Raw genomic sequence first — 21,805 nt, forward strand, 5'->3', positions numbered from 1 at the left:
ATCTGGAACAATCTCTGTGCGTAAGGGTCAAGGCTGGAAAACCATACTGGATGGCGGTGATCTTCGGGCCCTTAGACGGCACTGCATGACATACAGGAATGCTACTGTAATGGAAATCAAAACATGGGCTCAGGAATACTTCCAGAAAACATTGTCGGTGAACACAATCCCCCGTGCCATTTACCGTTGCTGGCTAAAACTCTATAGACCAAAAAAGAAGCCATATCTAAACATGATCCAGAAGCGCAGACGTTTTCTCTGGGCCAAGGCTCATGTAAAATGGACTGTGGCAAAGTGGAAAACTGTTCTGTGGTCAGACTAATCAAAATTTGATGTTCTTTTTGGAAAACTGGGAAGCCATGTCATTCGGACTAAAGAGGAAAAGGACAACCCAAGTTGTTATCAACGCTGAGTTCAGAAGCCTGCATCCTGGTAATTGGTTACATGAGTGCGTGTGGCATGGGCAGCTTACACATCTAGAAAGGCACCATCAATACTGAAAGGTAGATCCAAGTTCTAGAACAACAGTAGAACAACTACTCCCATCCAGACGTCGTCTCTTTCAGGGAAGACCTTGCATTTTCCAACATGACAATGCCAGACCACATACTACATCAATTACAACATCATGGCTGCGTAGAAGGATCCGGGTACTGAAATGGCCAGCCTGCAGTCCAGATCTTTCAACCATAGAAAACATTTGGCGCATCATAAAGAGGAAGATGCGACAAAGAAGACCTAAGATAGTTGAGCAACTAGAAGCCTGTATTAGACAAGAATGGGACAACATTCCTATTCCTAAACTTGAGCAACTTGTCTCCTCACTCCCCAAACGTTTGCAGACTGTTATAAAAAGAAGAGGTGAGGCCACACAGTGGTAAACATGGCCTTGTCCCAACTTTTTTTAGATGTGTTGATGCCATGAAATTTAAAATCAACTTATTTTTCCCTTAAAATGATACATTTTCTCAGTATCATTGCATTCTGTTTTTATTCACAATTTGTAAAGTGTCCCAACTTTTTTGAAATCGGGTTTGTGTGTGTGTGTGTATATATATATATATATATATATATATATATATATATATATATAATGTTTGGGGGTTTTCGAAGTAATTTTCTAGCCAAAATTACTGATTTTAAACTTGTAAACATTATGTGTCAGAAATAGGCCTGGTCCTTAAGTGGATAAAGGAGTTGGAAAGTCAGGAAGGTTTTTTATCTTAATGCATTCTATGCATTAAGATAAAAAGCCTTCTGTGTATAGCAGCCCCCCCCCCCCCCAGCACCCCTAATACTTAACTGTGCCCCCTCTCTGTTCAGCAATGTCCATGAGTTTAAAGAAGAGACTAGTGAAGGACAACTGGAATCTGCAATTGAATTGTAGGCTGTTATTTTGTGCTCTGTTCCGCTTGCTACCCAACTTCCTCACTTTATATGAGGTTCAGCCCAGCAACAGCCATCTCTTGATTGGGATATCGGACTGCGGTTCCACTCTAGCCTCACGTCCTATGCCCTCTTGGAACCCTCTGGGACCTTCTCTATTTTTGTGTGCAACTTAGCCATTGACTACTGGCAATTTGGGACAGTGCAATATATTATCTGCTATAGCCACCACTGGTCCGAGCATCAATCCCTTTCCCCATTGGGATATTTGAATTGGAAGTTACTTAGCATTTATAAAGTCATATGGATTAGCAACATGTAGACTACATAGAACAAAAAACAAATAATTGTAAATAACTGCTTTTACTACTCGTGTGGTAAAACAGATCAATCTACCCCTTTTGGGCAAACTGCAGCAAAACCACAGTAAGCAGTCACTTAATGTACAGATTAGTCACCGCAGTACATTATAGAAAAACAACATTTTCTTATTTGCTGGACTCTGTTCTAAAGCAAGATTAGGTCTGTAAAGTAAACTCTCCCTACTAAAAAGGAAAGGAAATGTAAAGCAGACAGATCCAGATTTGGAAATATTTAATCAAATTTTATCAGTCTACCTGCAACCCTCAGACTCTTCGGTGACTAACAGTTTAAATTCAATAAGACAAGCCCAAATGACTTCCTTTCCTGTTCTTAGAACAGTCATATAAATGATTTAAAGACTTCAAGGCAATATCCTGGGAGTTCCTAACCAGACTGCTTCTTCCTTCTCTTTGTACTTGATGGGATGCACAATACCATATTTGTGCTGACTCCAGCCATAGAGAGTTCTTATGGCTTGCCCATATACAGTATATTATAGCCAGAACAGGCACAATTAGGAACAGGATTTCTACCCATCTATGGGCAGGTCGATTGTACCCAAGTCAATCCATCAATTGACTTAAGTACCACGAAAATGTCGGATTTTTATATGCAATTATTGCCAGTGGCTATAGCCGATAGCAATATTATAATCACTGTCCTTGCCAACACCTTTACTGTGAAAAAAACTAGTTCAGATTGTCTAACTTTGCACTGTGGGGCACAAATCCACTCAGTGCCAGAATGCCAAAATACCCTCCCACTCTGATTATAATTGTCCTTTTTAGGCCTCTTTCACACGGGCGCTCCGTATGTCCGTATATCACCCCATCCGTTTGCGGGTGATATACGGACATAATGCATGTCAATGGGATTGCGGATGTCAGCAGATGACCATCCGCTGACATCCGATTTGTGTCCTTTCAGTTCTGTTCCATTTTTTGGAACGGAACAGAACCCTATTTTTCTTCCGTTTAAAAAATGGAACGGATGCAAAATCGGATGTCAGCGGTGTCATCCGCTGACATCTGCAATCCCCATAGACATACATTATGTCCGTATATCATCCGCAAACGGATAGGATGATATGCGGACATACGGAGCGGATGACACAAGTGTCATCCGTGTCCGTGAAAAAAAAAAAGTGCCGGAGCGGAGAAAAAAAACGGAGCGGCCGTGTGAAAGAGGCCTTACACTAAAGGAGATAATATCCAACAATTTCATGCAAGAAGGAGGTGGAGTACATCAGGTCTTAAATTGTGAATCACTTTAAGGCCTTAAGCTCCCCAGGACTGCCTAAATCTCTTCTTAAAAACCAAAAAACAAAAAGAAAACACAAAACATCTGCTAGAAGACTGCTGCAGGTATGAAGTTCAAGGAGAAGTGTGGGATTTTAAAAAACAAGCAATCCTACTCGTACTGTATATCACTGCAGCATCAATCCACAGCTGCAGCTGTCCCACACCAGCTCTAAAAGACGGAGACCCAAGTGAACACTAGGGATGATCGAACGGTTCCGGTCAACAATCGGTTCGACCCGAACATTGGCTGTTCGAGGTTCGGCCGAATTCCGAACTTTTTGCTGAAAAAGTCGGGAATTTGGCAACCAGAACCGACCAAAATGCAATGGGACAGGAACTGGGCTTTAAAAGCCCGTGATTGGACCAGAACCATCAGTAAAAGCCAATTGAGGGGGCAGGAGAATGCTAGGAATGTGATTGGAGTGACTAGGGGGTTCAGAGGCCAATCATTAGTGAATACGCCCCCCAGTATATAAGATAGCCCCCGCCAAATCTCTACCATTTTAATACAGGGCTGTGGAAGAGAGTAGAAGCAGTTCTGTTACTTCTGCTTCAAAGTGTCATTTAGCAATTATTAGTGTGAGGAAAGGGATATCTAGTGTAGTTAGGGTACTATTTTCCACTATAGTTAGATTTAATAATCTAGTTTCTGTAGGGAAAGTGTTACGTGTAAGGGGACCGTAGTGTAGTGTAGGGTTAACTGACTCTGACTGCTATGGCAGGGTGACAAAACCCTTCCATGTCAGGGTGACCGCTATAGAGAAAAGATCGTTTCTCTTAGAACACTTATAGAACCGCATAGTGGCTTCGCCCCTGTCACCCGGCTTTTTGCTGCAGGCGTTTATAGGGCTTTTTTGGAGGACATGTTTGGAGTCAGGCATGACATCTGAACTTCTGTGTAGGGGTATATATATATACACACACACACACACACGTATGTATATATACACATACACATATATAGGTGTGAAAGTAGCAGAAACCTATGCTTGCGCTAATGAAAAAATTAACACCCATATGGCTTCTCTGCTATCACACCTATATGTGCGTATGAGTATAAATACATATAAGTGTGTGTGTGTATATATATTCACCTCTTATCCTTTCTAGCAGCCTGGAGAGCAATGCAAGCAGCAGCCGCAAGAGGAAAAGGTGGGTATATAAAAGAGTTAACTATAAGGCTGCTTTCACACTGACCCACGGGTGCAGCACAGTGTACCTGCGGCTTTCCTGCAGGCAAGCTGCACTGAGCCATAGACTTCTATGATATTCTGTGGGTTCGATGCGGTTTCAGAAAGTGCACCACAGCCGCAAGAAGTACGACAGTCTGCCGGTCAGCAAAAGCCGAATTGCCTCCTGCAACTTTCAAATTTTCTCCCGAGGAAGAAACACTCTGGCTGAGTACGAGTCCAGAGTCAGACCCAAATAGACTAGGCTTGTGGACGAAACCAGGGCAGACTTCTGAAGATTCAGAATCCAACTGAACTTCCTCAGCGTTTGTAGAGTAATCTCCAATTTGTCCAACAAGGAGGACGAAGACTCTGCTCGTAAAAGCAGATCGTCCAGGTACCCCAGTACCGCGACCTCCACTGACGCAGTAATGCTAGAACCGGGGCCGACGCTTTCGTGAAGCGGAAGCAAGACCAAAGGGTAATGCCACGAATTGATAATGCTTCACGCCCACAGTAAAGTGGCAGAAACTCTGATGGGCATATTGGAATGTGAAGGTAGGCATCTTTGATTTCGATGGAGGCAAGGAAATCCCCTGATGTAGGAACGCCACCACAGTGCGCATGGACTCCATGAGGAACTTCTGTCCCCACACAAAGCAATTTAGAGCCCTAAAGTCAAGTATTGGGCGCACCTTGCCCTCCTTCCTGGGAACTGTAAACAGGTTTTAGTAAAATCCTTGAAAACGTTCTGACTTTGGCACCAGACCACCCCTTGAAGTAACAAATCTTGCACCGTCCCATAGAAATCCTTTAAGCAATCTGGGGATAAGTGCAGGTTTAAAGGGTAGAACCAATCGAAACTCGATCTTGTATCCGGAACAAACTACTTTGTGGACCCACTCGTCCTGGATCAGGGAGGTCTACAGATCCAGAAAGCAGCAAAGATGTCCCCTCACCCCAGATAAGGAGAATTTTTTTTCCGCAGGTCTGGCAGCACCTACTCGTGGTTTGTCCGAAATAGACTTTTTTAAACCCCCAGCGGAGGCCCAAAAGGGTTTGGATCCCTTGTCTAGAGACCCTAAGGGATGAAAAAGTTGCTTATGAGCCAAAAAGGAGGGCCCCCATCTGCGACGGGACTCTTTACCCCCTAAAAGCCTGAGGGAAAAAAAAGTACACTTTCCCCCTGTGAGGCCCTTGATGATGTAAGCCAAGGAAGCTCCAAACAGGCAATCCCCCACAAATAGAAGATCAGACTAGGCCTTCTTAGAAGCCTGGTCCGCAGACCAGCATTTCGGCCAGATAATCCGCCGCAGGACCACTGCTGAGACAGATAGTCTAGAAAACAGGGGAGCGGCATCCACAGGCGTCAAAGACAAACTGTAGCCCTTGGACCAACTGATCAGCCAACTCCACCAAGGCAAGGGGGAGCTGGTTCTCTACTAAAATCTAAAAACAAAAATCACAAGGGCGCACCGGCTCAGAGGCTCTGAGGAAGAGGCTAAGCCTCGAAATGCATAAGCCTTCAAGCTTCAGAGGATGATACACCCTTTGGTTCTGATGGTGATGGCAATATATCCATTTGATATGCTTGTACCAAGAATTTGTTTGTGAGTATTTTTATACCTTTTATCAAAAAAAAAACCTTTTATAGGAGGATAATGCACTAGGCCGGTGCCCCTTGTGTTTGTTTTTCAATTTTAGTGGTTTTAGACTACCCTGGTCTTGAAAGGGGCTGTAGGGCCGAAGCACCCAAGAGAAGCCAAGTAGAAGGTCTTCGGTAGCCTCATGAGTGTGGCTGGATGTGGTTAGAAGGTTACCTCTCAGAACGCAGGAGATTGGTGCAAAACACTTTTTTTTTTTTTTTTTGGTTTGTAGCTGGTCCTCCTCTATGTCCCAGCATAAAAGCTTAACCCACTCGGTCAGAGTTTGCGACACCAGGGCAATAGTAATTACCGGCCTAATCACCGAACCAGCCAAAGCCACATATGGCGGGCCAGAGCCTCCGCTCTCTTATTAGCTGGACCTGTAAAGGCTGGGGACTCCTCAACCAGAATGAAGTTAGCTCAATTTGACCTGGAAACCTGCGAGTCCACTACAGATGGAACCGTCCACCAGTAACGCAGTTAATCCTCATAATGATACCGAAGGCAAAAACGCTTCGCAATCACTGCATTTTGGACAACCCCGCTGTTTTGTGACAATGTTGTCAAGGTAAGCAGAAAGAGGAATACCCTCTTGCAGCTTTGGAGGGTCTGCGGATGCCAAACGGAACCGGTGCCTCCGACGCGGCATCAGCCGCAACCTCTATTTTTAGGTTTAAGTTTCATGCACTGACACAAACAGTGCATCCACCAGCGCCTATTTAAGCGCGGCTAGAGCAGAGGAATCATCCTCACTATCTGAGCACTCAGGGTGCGTGGACGCAGACCCAGGAGGGTCGCTATATACTAAGCTCACCCCGAAAAAATAATCAGGGGAGGCCGCCAACTGTGATCCCACAAAGGGGACGCAAGCCAAGGGCCCACAATAGACCACTTAACAGACCCCACAAAAAAAAAAAAACACACACACACACACAAAAGGGGGGGGGGAGGAGGTTAGCCCTCCGAGCCTTCCATAGAGGACATAATAGGACATAGCACCCCTTAAAAAGGGGCGGCCCGCCATGACGCGGAAGCGCAAGCAGGGTACCCTCACTAAAACAGGGCAGGTGTCCCACACAATAATGGCGGCAAAACTGTCATTAAAAAATGAAGCGCCCCCACAGCACTACCCCTGCCAAGGGAGGTGCCAAGCTGGCCTCAAGCTGCGGCCTAAATTTTTGTGGAGGCCCAGCCGCAATTGCACGGCTCCTCAACCCGGCAGGTGCCCAAAAGAAGAGTGGGGTTTTCAGCTACACACACCGAGGCCGCCCCCTAATGGCGGCGCCCAATTCGGTCATATAGCTTAGTGAGCCGCGGCCTAAATTTTTGAAGGCGCCCAGCCGCCAGGACGCAAGCCCCAGCAGAACCGACCACCCAGGGGCAGTGGAGGGGGAAGGCCCAAACCGGAGGTAGTGACATCAGTCAATCTCACAGGGGCTGCCTCACAGTTTCCAACGAGTAAGCATCCCATAGGTGTGTTCAAGCTTTTTCTCTGCTTAGTGTCCTACTCCTGTAGGGGGGCAGTATAACCCTACGGTCTAGAACAGTGGTTCTTAACCTTGTTGGAGGTACTGAACCCCACCAGTTTCATATGCGCATTCACCGAACCCTTCTTAATTGAAAAAATAAAATATGATTTTTTCAAATTCAAAATGTAGGTATATATTTATACATAGGTGCACAAAATGAACAAAACCATAAAAAAAAAAAAGAAAAAAAAAAAAGAAAAAAAAAAGGCTCCATAGCTCAGGGGTTAGAGCACTGGTCTTGTAAACCAGGGGTCGCGAGTTCAAATCTCGCTGGGGCCTCCCTGCAAGTGTTGGCGACTGTATCTCAAAAAACAAAACCATTAAGAACAAAGAACAAAACCATTAAAACATGGGGTGTCAGGAGGGCACACACTGGGGTGGGGGGGGTTGGGAGGGCATACCATGGGGTGTCAGGAGAGAACACACTGAGGGGGGAGGTGTTGGGAGGACATACTATGGGGTATCAGGAGGGCACACACTGGGGGGGCTGGGAGGATATACCATGGGGTGTCAGGAGGGAACACACTGGGGGGAGGTGTTGGGAGGGCATTCCATGGGGTATCAGGAGGACATACACTGGGGGGGGGGGGTTTGGGAGGGCATACCATGGGGTATCAGGAGGGCACACACTGGGGGGGTTGGGAGGACATAGCATGGGGTGTCAAGAGGGAACACACTTTGGGGAGGTGTTTGGAGGGCATACCATGGGGTGTTAGGAGGGCACACATTGGGGGGAGGTGTTGGGAGAGCATTCCATGGGGTATCAGGAGGGCACACACCAGGGGGTATTCACAATGCTTTATTGAGCTAAATGAAAAGGACATGCATTTCCATCTGTCAGCTAACAGCACCTCTATGCTAAGCTGCAGTAACTCAGCAGACGTAGCATAGAGGTCCTTGTAAACGAATCCACCATGTACAGCTAGCTGAGCCTACCTCCAGGAACATTCACTCGGCTCCCTCTGCTCAGCTGCTCACACTTCCCTCTTCCAGGCAGGCGCGATCTCCGTGGTCAGGTAGATCCCCATCCCGCCCACTCACGCAGCAAGCAGCCTGCAGGAGATAGGCTGGAAACCTGCTGGGGGAGGTACAGGGGGCGGAGTGTCTATGTGTAATGGCTGTGAGTTGTCCCGACCGCAGCTCTGATTTCCCGGGGTGCGCTCGGCCTCACAATCAGTAATATTTTCTCGGGGGGAGCAATTTCCCCTTTGCCCCCCCCCCCCCGCCGAACCCCGGAGACTGACTCACCGAACCCCTGGGGTTCGATCGAACCCAGGTTAAGAACCACTGGTCTAGAAGATGAAGAGCTGTGTTGGTCAAGGAATGAAAGAGAAATGTATTCAGCAGTTTACACACTGCTCAAAAAAAATTAAAGGAACACTCTGACAGCACCCCAGATCTCAATGGGGAAAAACATCATGCTGAAACGAAGGGATGCCACATCATTTGATGGAAATGATTATCAACCTACTGAGAGCTGAATTCAAAGACACCTCAAAAATCAAAGTGAAAAAAATGATGCAGCAGGCTAGTCCATTTTGCTGACATTTCATTGCAGCAACTCAAAATGGTACTCAAGTGTGCATAGCCCCCATGTGCTTGAATGCATGTCTGACAACTCCTGCTGGAGGTCATTTTGTAGGGCTCTGTCAGTGCTCATGCTGTTTCTGCTTGCACAAAAGTGCAGATATAGGTCCTGCTGATGGGTTCTACAGCCGTATTCAGCTCTCCTAGAGTAACTGCCTGTCTCCTGGAATATCCTCCATGCTCTTAAGACTGTGCTAAAAGACACAGCAAACCTGGCAATGGCACGTATTGATGTGCCATCCTGCAGGAGTTGGACTGCCTGTGCAACCTCTATACGGTCCAGGTTTTGCCTCATGCTACCAGTAGTGACACTGACCCTAGCCAAATGCAAACCTAGTGAAAAACAGTCAGACAAGATGAGTAGGGAAAAAAATGTGAGTGGCCTCCACCTGTAAAACTATTCCTGTTTTGAAGGTCATCTTATTGTTGCCCATCTAGTGCACCTGTTAATTTCATTACCATAAAGCAGTTGAAACTAATTAACAACCCCTCTGCTACTTAACTGACCAGATCAACATCCCAGGAGTTTGACTTGATGCTATACGCTGATTAAAAAGTGTTCCTTTAATTTTGAGCAGTGTATTTACTAAAATAAATGCATTTCACGTTCTGTGTACTGTGGGAGACCAGATATAGTGAATGCAGGGTCTTGGGTTTAACCACTTCCCGCCCGTCATATAGTAAAGTGAAGGCCGCAAAGTGGTTGTCCTATCCTGGGTGTCATATGACGTCCAGCTGGATGGGGCGCGCAGAGCGGTGATCGGTGGTGCGGTGTGTCACTCTGACACACCGCATCTTCGATCCCGGTAAAGAGTTTATGACGTAGGCTCTTTACACTGTGATCAGCTGTGTCCGATCATAGCTGGTCACAAAGTAAATAGGAAGTGCCATTGATCGGCTTTCCTCAGTTCGGGCCTGACGGGCGCGAGTAGAGGAGAGCCGATCGGCAGCTCTGACGGGGGGGGGGGGGGGGGTCTGTGCTGGTAATCAGAGCATTCGTTACCACTGCAGACCCTTGGGGGGGAATGCCACTAGGGATTGCCCACCAGGGATGCCCACCCATGGCCACCAGGGATGCCAATCAGTGCTCAGGGAGCCTGTCAGTACCCTCCTCATCAGTGCTGCCCATCATTGCCATCTATCAGTGCCACCCACCAGTGCCCATCATTGCCGCCCACCAATGCTGCATATCAGTGCTACCCATCAGTGCCACCTATCAGTGCCCATCAGTGCTGTATATTAGTGTCTCATCATCAGTGCCACCCCACCAGTGCCTCCTCATCAGTGCTGGAAAAAAAACTTATTTACAAAATTTTATAACAAACAAAAAAACTTTTATTTTCAAACTTTTCGTTTTTTTTTTTTGTTTAGCAAAAAAGAAAAAACCTTGCGGTGATCAAATGCCACCAAAAGAAAAACTGTATTTTTGACTTACCGTAAAATCCTTTTCTCTTAAGCTCATTGACAGACGCAGGACTCAGATCTTGATATCCGTAGGGTATTGCTGCCCCCTACAGGAGTAGGACACTAGGCAGAAAAAAAAAAAAAAAAAAAGAGTTCTGGCTACACCTATGGGCAGTCCCCAGGGGGTATACCCTCTCTCTTCCTGCTATAGGATGTCAGTTATGTAACAAAGCAGAGTCAGAGAAACCACACCAACCCAACTCCAATAAAGAGGGGCGGGTGCTGCGTCTGTCAATGAGCTTAAGAGAAAAGTATTTTACGGTAAGTCAAAAATACAGTTTTCTCTGTCGCTCATTGACAAACGCAGGACTCATATCTTGATATCTGTAGGGTTCTCCCAAAGCAGTGCCATAATTGAGGGGTGGGATAGCAGAAGAAAACATTCCATAAGGCCAAAAACATAGCCAACCAGGAAGCATAAGACTCATCGGAATAAGAAGATGAGACCCACTTGAAAACCAAAACAGAACCCCCGAGGCAGACCAAGGATCCCCTCAAACAGCAGCCTGCAAAACCTTGCTGCCAAAAGAGGCATCCGCAGATGCCAGCACATCAACCTTATAAAACTTTGTAAAGGTATGAACAGATGACCAGGTAGCCGCCTTGCAAACCTGAAGTACAGACGCTTGATGACGGAAAGCCCAGAAAGCAGTAAGTGCCCGAGTAGAGTGCGCCTTAACAGGGAAATGAGGAACCTGACCCTTAATCAAATAAGCCTGCACCACCGTCTGCCTAATCCATCTGGAAATAGTCGCAGCAGACGCAGGCAACCCTTTTCTAGGGCCATCCGTGATAACAAAGAGCGACTCTGACTTACGAAAAGAGTCAGTAGTGGCCAGGTACACCCTGATTGCCCGAACCACATCCAAGGTGCGCAGTGCCAATTCCTTCGGATGGCTTGGCTTAGGACACAGGGAAGGCAACACGATATCCTCATTTAAGCGAAAACCGGAGACTACCTTAGGAAGGAAGGACGGATCCAGACGAAGAACCACTTTATCCCTATGAACCACCAGATAGGGGGAACGACCGTACAACGCAGCCAGTTCCGACACCCTGCGCGCAGAAGTAAAAGCCACCAAAAAGGCCACATTCTGGGACAAGGTAAGCAGGGGAATCTCCCTAATATTTTCAAAGGGAGGTTTTTGGAGAACCGACAGCACCAAATTAAGGTCCCAGGGCAGTATGGGAGAGCGCACCGGAGTAACCAGGAGCCGCACCCCTGCATGAAATTTTGCACCAGGGAATAAGTGGCTTCTGGAAGAAAATCGCCGAGGCTGAGACCTGACCCTTGATAGTACTCAAAGCCAGCTTCTGCTCAACCCCCCCCCCCCTCCCCGTTGAAGGAAGGCCAAGACCCGAGCCACCGAGTAAGAACACGGAGGAACCCAGAGGGACTCACACCACGCAATATAAGACTTCCACGTACGATGATAGATCTTTCTAGAAGTCGCTTTCCTTGCTTTAAGCAGAGTAGGAATAACTGAAGCAGACAATCCCCTGTTCTTAAGCACCTGGCTCTCCACAGCCAAGCCGTCAAAGCCAGCGACTGTAAAGCAGGATGGAAGATCGGCCCCTGAGACAGCAGATCCTCCCTCATAGGAAGCTTAATGGAGCGCCTGCGACCAGCCTGGCCAAGTCGGCGTACCAGGCGTGACGAGGCCAGTCCGGAGCCACAAGAATGACCGGAATCCCTTCCACCTCTATCCTGCGAAGAAGTCTCTGTAGAAACTTGAGAGGAGGAAAGGCATACAGCAGCTGATACTGCCCCCACGGGGCCACCAGCGCGTCTGTTGTGTCTGCTAGAGGATCTCTGGATCGGCCTACAAACCTCTGCACTTTCTGTTGATCCGGGAAGCCAACAGATCCACATCTGGGGTGCCCCAACTAAGGCACCACTGGTGAAACACCTCCGGATGAAGAGACCATTGGAGCAGTATCCAGTGTGGCTTCGCAAACAAATTGCAGCCCCTGCACCATCTGGTCCAGCAACCCCTGACACGGCAGGGGGGAGGTTTCTCCCCGCTAGGTCACGGCGTAGTAACTTGGTTCATTCCGTTAATGTTTGCGAAACCAGGGCAATGGTAAACACTGGTCTTAAGGCAGACCCCGCCAGGGTGAACATAGTGCGGGACACAGACTCCGCCCTACGATCAACCGGATCCCTAAAGGACGGGGAATCCTCCACCGGGATCACAGTAGCTTTATTTAGCCTGGAGACTGGCAGATCCACCGTAGGTGGTCCCGGTCTACTTTTTAATCGGGTAGCGCCTAGCAATCCGCTTAAGCATCCCAGGGGGGCGTTTCGGACAGTCCCACTCTTTCTTAATGATATCGTCAAAGCATGCGGGAAAAGGAAAAACCTTTGTCACCCTGGAAGGCTTGCGAGTGCCAAAGGCAACCTGCGTATCAGGCACAGCCGCAGCTGCGTCCCCCAGCTTTAAGGTATAATGGACAGACACAATCAGTGCGTCCACCAGCGCCTTGTCTTGCGCGGCAGCGGAGGCAGAAAGGTCATCCTCACCATCAGAGGAGATGGGGCGCGAGGCAGCAGCCCGGAAGGGAGACCTGTGTCAGCAGCGACTGGTTCAGATTCCGAATCTGAGGCATCAGACGAGGCAGGGCTAGGCGGGGGACGTTTTTAAGCACCTCGCCCCTGAAAGGCCACCTCCACCCGGGACACAAACGACTCCAGGACCGCCGAAAGTGCATCTTTAGTGAGCTGGGAACCGGAGGGCCCTGCAGTCACCTCGAGGGGATCAGGTGGGGACACATGTTTAGCAGGGTCCATGGTACACCAAAGGAACCTGTTAGCAAAAATTTTACAAAACGTAAAAAAAAAAATATAGAATATATATATATATATATATATATATATATATATATATATATATATATATATATATATATATATATATATATATATATATATATATATATATATATATATATATATATATATATATATATATATATATATATATATATATTTTTTTTTTTTTTTTTTTGGGGAAAATGTCTCCAAGCGCTACAGCGCCCCCCAGTGGGCAGCGATCGTCCTCTCAAAAGGAAGGCCTGCAGAGCGGTGTTCCCGGTTCTAGGGAGGGGCTCCACCCCCTTACACGCCACCAGGAACTCCCACAGTATCCCAGTTCTGAGGAAAAAAACGAGTCGGGTGTACCAAGATGGCCGCCGCCATGCAGAGCACATGGAGGCTTCAAGAAAATGGCGGCCAGGTGCGGCCTGCCCTCCTCCTGACTGACAGACAGACAGACAGACAGACAGACAGACAGACGAGCGACCGGCAGGTGGGCCCTGGGGAGCCAGGTAGGACCCCCCCACCCCCCGCCCCCTTAGTGGCCTGCAATGCAGATCCAGTCTCCCCACATCCCCATTAGCGACAGAGACCCCCCAGGAGGGAGGGAGGGCATATTAGGTGGGGGTGCACAGTGGAACAGAGGGGCCCGCGTCCACCCCAGAACCTGACATGAGGAAAAGGGGGAACATATATTCACCATATCGGAACAGGCGGGCGCCAACTCGACAGAACCCCTCACCGCGGTAGTGGGGGGGGGGGAATGTCGGCCAATAGGAACGCTGCGACTCGCCGCAGACTGGTCGTATGCGACCTGGCGAGGCGTTTAACTTGCGGGCCAGTATGTCGCGGCCGACCCAGCGCAGAGCTAGGGCCTGCACGCGCCCGTAGGCCAGCTGGGGTGACCACTGGATCTCTACATCCAGCCCACCGCCCTGATCTGGCATAATTGCTTGTAGATCTCACAAGAACAATCCGGAGAAAAAAGCTTGCCAGGACCAGAGATCCTAGCAAGGAACTTGGGTCCTTACTCCTGACTAGGCAGAAAAAAAACTGACATCCTATAGCAGGAAGAGAGAGGGTATACCCCCTGGGGACTGCCCATAGGTGTAGCCGGAACTCTTTTTCTGCCTAGTGTCCTACGCCTGTAGGGGACAACAATACCCTACGGATATCAAGATCTGAGTCCTGCGTCTGTCAATGAGCGACAGAGAAACTCTATTTGTGGGGGGAAAAAAATACAGAAATTTGGTTTAGGTACAGTGTTGCATGACCGCGCAATTGTCATTCAAAATGCAACAGCGCTAAAAGCTGAAAATTGGGCTGGGCAGGAAGGGGGTGAAAGTGCCCTGTATTGAAGTGGTTAAGTGACACTTTTAGGTGGCACTAACTCTTCAAAAGGTTTAGCACCCCTGTCCTAGTGTGTACCAGGCTTAAAGTGGTTGTAAACCCTCACATATACCCAGTGAAGTGACCAGCTTTAGGCAATGTACAGAGATGAAATAAATCCTTCAACATAAGTTGTACCTGTATCTGAAGCCATCTCTTCTCTACATTCATTCAAAGCGATGAATTATAAAGCTTGTCTGAAAGTTAAAAAAAAAAAAAAGGGGGGGGGGCAGAAACTGAAGATTCACACTTCAGAGCTCAGTGAGGGGAGCTCTGAGAGATGATTGGAAGGAAGAGACACACCCCCCTTCACACAGCACACAGGAATAGAGCTTAGGCTGTCAATCAGCTGGAGATCCCTCCCCTGTCACCTTTTTTCTCTTGGAGTCAGAAAAGTTGTCAGAAGTGACTCATGCGGATAGCAAAGAAACAAAGCAACAGACAAAAATGACAATGCTCTTCAAATGATTGTAAAGCCTCATTTTCTTTCTTTTAAAATAATAAACATGTTATACTTGCATCCTCTGTGCAGTTGGTTTTGCACAGGGCAGCCCAGATGCTCCTCTTCTGGGGTACCTCTTTGGCTCTCCTGGCCCCTCCCTCCAGTCAAGTGCCCCCACATCAAGTAGCTTGCTATGGGGGTACCCAAGCTGAGTCACAGGTCCCCCTATCCATTTAGACAATGAGCCCCATTTCTGCCAGGCTCCCTCTTTCTCCTGATTGGCTGAGTTTGAATGACAGTAGCGGAAGCCAATGAAACCACTGCTGTGTCTCAGCCAATCAGGAGAAGAGTCCCGGACGGCCAAAGAAACTTGTGGACATTGCTGGAGGAAGATGGGGCTCAGGTAAGTAATAGGGGCTGCTGGAGGGCACGTGCTGCACACACAAGGTTTTTTTTCATCTTAATGCATAGAATGCTTTAAGATAAAAACCTTCTGATTTTAGATCTGAGGTTTAAAACCCTTTTAACCACTTAAGCCCCTGAAGATTTTACCCCCTTCCTGACCAGGCCCTATTTTGCGATTCGGCACTGCGTGACTTTAACGGACAATTGCGCGGTCGTGCAATGCTGTACCTAAAAGGAATTTGACGTCCTTTTTTTCCCACAAACAGAGCTTTCTTTTGGTGGTATTTGATCACCTGTGCGATTTTTTGATCATGCGCTATAAACAAAAAAAAGAGCGTAAATTTTGAAAAAATAACAATATTTTTCAAATTTTTTTATATGAAATTCCCAAAAAAAAAAAAAAATGTAAAAATCAAAATTTTTTAACATTTTTGGCCAATTTGTTTTCTGCTACATATGTTTGGTAAAAAAAAAAAAAAAAAAAAAAAAAAAAAAAAAAAAAAAAATCGCAATAATCGTATTTTGATTGGTTTGCGCAAAAGTTATTGCGTTTACTAACTACGGGAAAGATTTTTGTCATTTTTGTTTTTTTTTTTAACGAGTAATGTTAACGAGTAATGGCGGCGATCTGTGATTTTTTTTTTTTGCTGGACTGCGACATTGGGGCGGACAGATCGGACCCTTGACTGACATTTTTGACACTTTTGGGGGTACCAGTGACATTACTACAGTAATCAGTGCTATACATATGCACTGTTACTGTAAAAATGACACTGGCAGGGAAGGGGTTAACTTTATTGGAGAAGGAGGGGTTAAGTGTGTCCTAGGGGCGTGTTTCTAACTGTGATGGGAAATGTCTCCTATTGTAAAAACAGAGATCAACGGTTCTACATAGGGCACAGGTGTCAAACACAAGGCCCGCGGGCCGAATGCGGCCCCCCAGGCCATTTCATGTGGCCCTCGCACCTCTAATGCAGCTGTGGCAGCCCCCTTGTCTCTGCCCCCACCTTTTATCGCTGTAGTCGGCAGCAGAGAGGACAGAACTCCTTTGCCAGATCCTGCAGTACTCTGTGCAGCAGCAACACCACCTTGCCTCTGCTTCCCCTGGTCTCAGCATTCAGCAGACTCTAGAAGCTGACTCCAGCCCTTCTCTGGTTCTCCTCCAGACCCTGCACTTCTTCCCAGATCCACCCTCTGGTAAGGGGGTGCATTGTGATGTAAGGGTGTAAGGGGGCGAGGCGTGCTCTGGACATCTAATCTTACCGATATAACCGTCCCTTTGAGGGAAATCATAATGCTGATGCGGCCCGTGATGGAAGTTGAGTTTGACATCCCTGCCCTAGGGGCATGTTTCTAACTGTGCAGGGATGTGGCTGTTCATGTAAGAGCAGAGATCTACGGTCCTACATAGCAGGACCGTATGATCTCTGTTGATACACAAGGGAGAATGACAGGCGGCTTCGTTTACATTAGCCGCCTGCCTTTTTCCCTCTGTAACTGACGATCGCGAGTGACCGGCGGACATCGGGTCCGCCGGTCACTGGCGCGGAGGTGTCCGTGAACGAGCGGGGGCGGGAGCACGCCTCGCGCTCGCCCCCTATTGGCTCACAGGCGAGTGACGTACCGGTACGTCACTTTGCCTGCACGGGGCTGACCGCCGCAGTATATGTAATTGCGGCGGTCGGCAAGTGATTAAGTCTAGTCATTCATTTTTCTTTTTTTAATTTAGCCAGCTTGTTGATTGACAAAAAATGAGTCAATTTCCCCATCCACACACTCGATGTGGATAGTGGAATCCTCCATGCTAAGCTATTGCATTCTAACAACGGGGAGCCTTCCCCACCATCAGGATACAGTAATCAATGCTGCAGGCTATAGCTGACAGCACTGATCAATCTGGAAAAACCCAACAAGCTGGTTGTACACAAGTTGATCGATAGACTGACTTGTGTACAACCAGCCTGCCCCTACATGGATAAAAATTCGGCCAGTCCCTACTAAACCGGCTGAATTTCAATCCATGTATGGCCAGCTCAACTCTCCTGATCCAGCAATTAGCTTCCCTGCACAAGTAGACATTCTCCTCTCAATGTAATGGTTCGTGCTTATCTGCTAGTCACTAGGGATGCTCGAACAGTTCGGGTCGACCATCGGTTCGACCCGAACATTGACTGTTCGAGGTTCGGCCTAATTCCAAACTTTTTGCTGAAAAAGTTCGGAATTCGGCAACCAGAACCGACCAAAATGCAATGGGACAGGAACTGGGCTTTAAAAGCCCGTGATTGGACCAGAACCATCAGTAAAAGCCAATTGAGGGGGCAGGAGAATGCTAGGAATGTGATTGGAGTGACTAGGGGGTCCAAATGCCAATCATTAGTGAATACGCCCCCCAGTATATAAGACAGCCCCTGCCAAATCTCTACCATTTTAATACAGGGCTGTGGAAGAGAGTGGAAGCAGTTCTGTTACTTCTGCTTCAAAGTGTCATTTAGCAATTATTAGTGTGAGGAAAGGGATATCTAGTGTAGTTAGGGTACTATTTTCCACTATAGTTAGATTTAATAATCTAGTTTCTGTAGGGAAAGTGTTACGTGTAAGGGGACCGTAGTGTAGTGTAGGGTTAACTGACTCTGACTGCTATGGCAGGGTGAAAAAACCCTTCCATGTCAGGGTGACCACTATAGAGAAAAGATGGTTTCTCTTAGAACACTTATGGCGCTTTTCCACTGCATGGAACCGAACGGTTCGGCACGCTTTTGTGCTTTTCCACTGCTGGTACCGCATGGTATAGTGCCGGAACGGTTCGGTACGGTACGGCGGCGCTTTTCCACTGCATGGAACCGAACGGTACGGTACGGTACGGCTCTGAAAAAACAGTACCTACTCGATTGTGGTTCCAACAGGTACCATATCCCACAATCCTTTGCATGCAGTCACTTCTAGCCACTGATTGGCCAGAGAATCCCACCCACCCCGTTGTTATCCCACCCACTTAACTTTAGTACTACTTTAGTGGAAAAGCAAACCTATACCGTACCGTACCGAACCGTTCCAACACCGTACCATGCGGTACCAGCAGTGGAAAAGCAAACCGGGCCAAGCAGGGCCGAGTAGAGCCGAGCCGGTACTTGCAGTGGAAAAGTGCCATTACAGAACCGGATAGTGGCTTCGCCCCTGTCACCCAGCTTTTTGTTGCAGGCGTTTATAGGGCTTTTTTGAGGATGTTTGGAGTCAGGCATGACATCTGAACTTCTGTGTAGGGGTATATATACACACACACGTATGTATATATACACACATACACATATATAGGTGTGAAAGTAGCAGAAACCTATGCTTGCGCTAATTCAATAATTAACCCCCATATGGCTTCTCTGCTATCACACCTATATATGTGTATGTCTATAAATACATAGAAGTGTGTGTGTGTGTATATATATATATATATACACCCCTATACAGAATTTCAGATGTTTTGCCTGCCTCCAAAGACCCCCAAAAAAACGCCTGCTGCCAAAACACACCTGGGCGTTTTTGTAGCTGGCGTTTTTTTGGGCATTTTTTGGGCATCTTTGGAGGCAGGCATAACATCAGAACTTCTGTGTAGGGGTATATATATATATATATATATATATATATATATATATATATATATATATATATATATATATATATATATATATATATATATATATATATATATATATACACATACATACATACATACATATACACACATATACACACACACACACACACACATATGTATATATACACACATATATAGGTGTGAAAGTAGCAGAAACCTATGCTTGCGCTAATTAAATAATACCCATATGGCTTCTCTGCTATAACACCTATATATGTGTATGTGTATAAATACATATAAGTGTGTGTGTATATATACCCCTATACAGAAGTTCAGATGTTATGCCTGCCTCCATAGACACCCAAAAAATGCCCAAAAAAAAACACCTGCAACAACGCATGTTTTTTTTTTTTGGCGCAGGCTTTTTTGGGCATTTTTTGGGGGGTCTTTGGAAGCAGGTAAAAACATCTGAAATTCTGTATAGGGGTATATATACACACACCCACTTATATGTATTTATACACATACGCACATATAGGTGTTATAGGAGCGGAGACATATGCCTGTTAATTATTTCATTAGCGCAAGCATAGGTTTCTGCTACTTTCACACCTATATATGTGTATATATATTATATATATATATATATATATATATATATATATATATATATATATATATATACACACACACATACAGTGGGTACGGAAAGTATTCAGACCCCCTTAAATTTTTCACTCTTTGTTATATTGCAGCCATTTGCTAAAATCATTTAAGTTCATTCTTCTTCCTCATGAATGTACACATAGCACCCCATACTGACAGAAAAACACAGAATTGTTGACATTTTTGCAGATTTATTAAAAAAGAAAAACTGAAATATCACATGGTCCTAAGTATTCAGACCCTTTGCTCAGTATTTAGTAGAAGCTCCCTTTTGATCTAATACAGCCAGGAGTCTTTTTGGGAAAGATGCAACAAGTCTTTCACACCTGGATTTGGGGATCCTCTGCCATTCCTCCTTGCAGATCCTCTCCAGTTCTGTCAGGTTGGATGGTAAACGTTGGTGGACAGCCATTTTTAGGTCTCTCCAGAGATGCTCAATTGGGTTTAAGTTAGGGCTCTGGCTGGGCCATTCAAGAACAGTCACGGAGTTGTTGTGAAGCCACTCCTTCGTTATTTTAGCTGTGTGCTTAGGGTCATTGTCTTGTTGGAAGGTAAACCTTCGGCCCAGTCTGAGGTCCAGAGCACTCTGGAGAAGGTTTTTGTCCAGGATATCCCTGTACTTGGCCGCATTCATCTTTCCCTCTATTGCAACCAGTCGTCCTGTCCCTGCAGCTGAAAAACACCCCCACAGCATGATGCTGCCACCACCATGCTTCACTGTTGGGACTGTATTGGACAGGTGATGAGCAGTGCCTGGTTTTCTCCACACATACCGCTTAGAATTAAGGCCAAAAAGTTATATTTTGGTCTCATCAGACCAGAGAATCTTATTTCTCACCATCTTGGAGTCCTTCAGGTGTTTTTTTAGCAAACTCCATGCGGGCTTTCATGTGTCTTACACTGAGGAGAGGCTTCCGTCGGGCCACTCTGCCATAAAGCCCCGACTGGTGGAGGGCTGCAGTGATGGTTGACTTTCTACAACTTTCTCCCATCTCCTGACTGCATCTCTGGAGCTCAGCCACAGTGATCTTTGGGTTCTTCTTTACCTCTCTCACCAAGGCTCTTCTCCCCCGATAGCTCAGTTTGGCCGGACGGCCAGCTCTAGGAAGGGTTCTGGTCGTCCCAAACGTCTTCTATTTGAGGATTATGGAGGCCACTGTGCTCTTAGGAACCTTAAGTGCAGCAGAAATCTTTTTGTAACCTTGGCCAGATCTGTGCCTTGCCACCATTCTGTCTCTGAGCTCTTCAGGCAGTTCCTTTGACCTCATGATTCTCATTTGCTCTGACATGCATTGTGATCTGGAAGGTCTTATATAGACAGGTGTGTGGCTTTCCTAATCAAGTCCAATCAGTATAATAAAACACAGCTGGACTCAAATGAAGGTGTAGAACCATCTCAAGGATGATCAGAAGAAATGGAAAGCACCTGAGTTAAATATATGAGTGTCACAGCAAAGGGTCTGAATACTTAGGACCATGTGATATTTCAGTTTTTCTTTTTTAATAAATCTGCAACAATGTCAACAATTCTGTGTTTTTCTGTCAGTATTGGGTGCTATGTGTACATTCATGAGGAAGAAGAATGAACTTAAATGATTTTAGCAAATGGCTGCAATATAACAAAGAGTGAAAAATTTAAAGGGGTCTGAATACTTTCCGTACCCACTGTATATATACATACGTGTGTGTGTATATATACCCCTACACAGAAGTACAGATGTTATGCCTGCCTCCAAAGACGCCCAAAAAAACGCCAGCTACAAAAACGCCCAGGTGTGTTTTTGCAGCAGGCTTTTTTTGGGCATTTTTTGGGCGTCTTTGGAGGCAGGCAAAACATCTGAAATTCTGTATAGGGGTATATATACACACACACACTTATATGTATTTATACACATATACATATATAGGTGTGATAGGAGCGGAGACATATGCCTGATAATTATTTCATTAGCGCAAGCATAGGTTTCTGCTACTTTCACACCTATATATGTGTATGTGTATATATACATACATGTGTGTGTGTGTATATATATACCCCTACACAGAAGTTCTGA

The 21,805-nt window shown here is 46.4% G+C and overlaps 1 protein-coding gene across 5 annotated transcripts in view; it reads right to left on the minus strand.

Annotated features, from left to right (window-relative positions):
* The window catches only part of FCHO1 (FCH and mu domain containing endocytic adaptor 1), a 507,107-nt gene that overhangs the window by 469,704 nt on the left and 15,598 nt on the right, over nt 1–21,805 (minus strand). The gene's annotated exons all lie outside the window — the stretch shown is intronic.

The sequence above is a fragment of the Pelophylax lessonae genome (genome assembly GCF_965119305.1).
Source record: "Pelophylax lessonae genome assembly, chromosome: 1".
In the NCBI taxonomy this organism is placed as follows: Eukaryota; Metazoa; Chordata; class Amphibia; order Anura; family Ranidae; genus Pelophylax; species Pelophylax lessonae.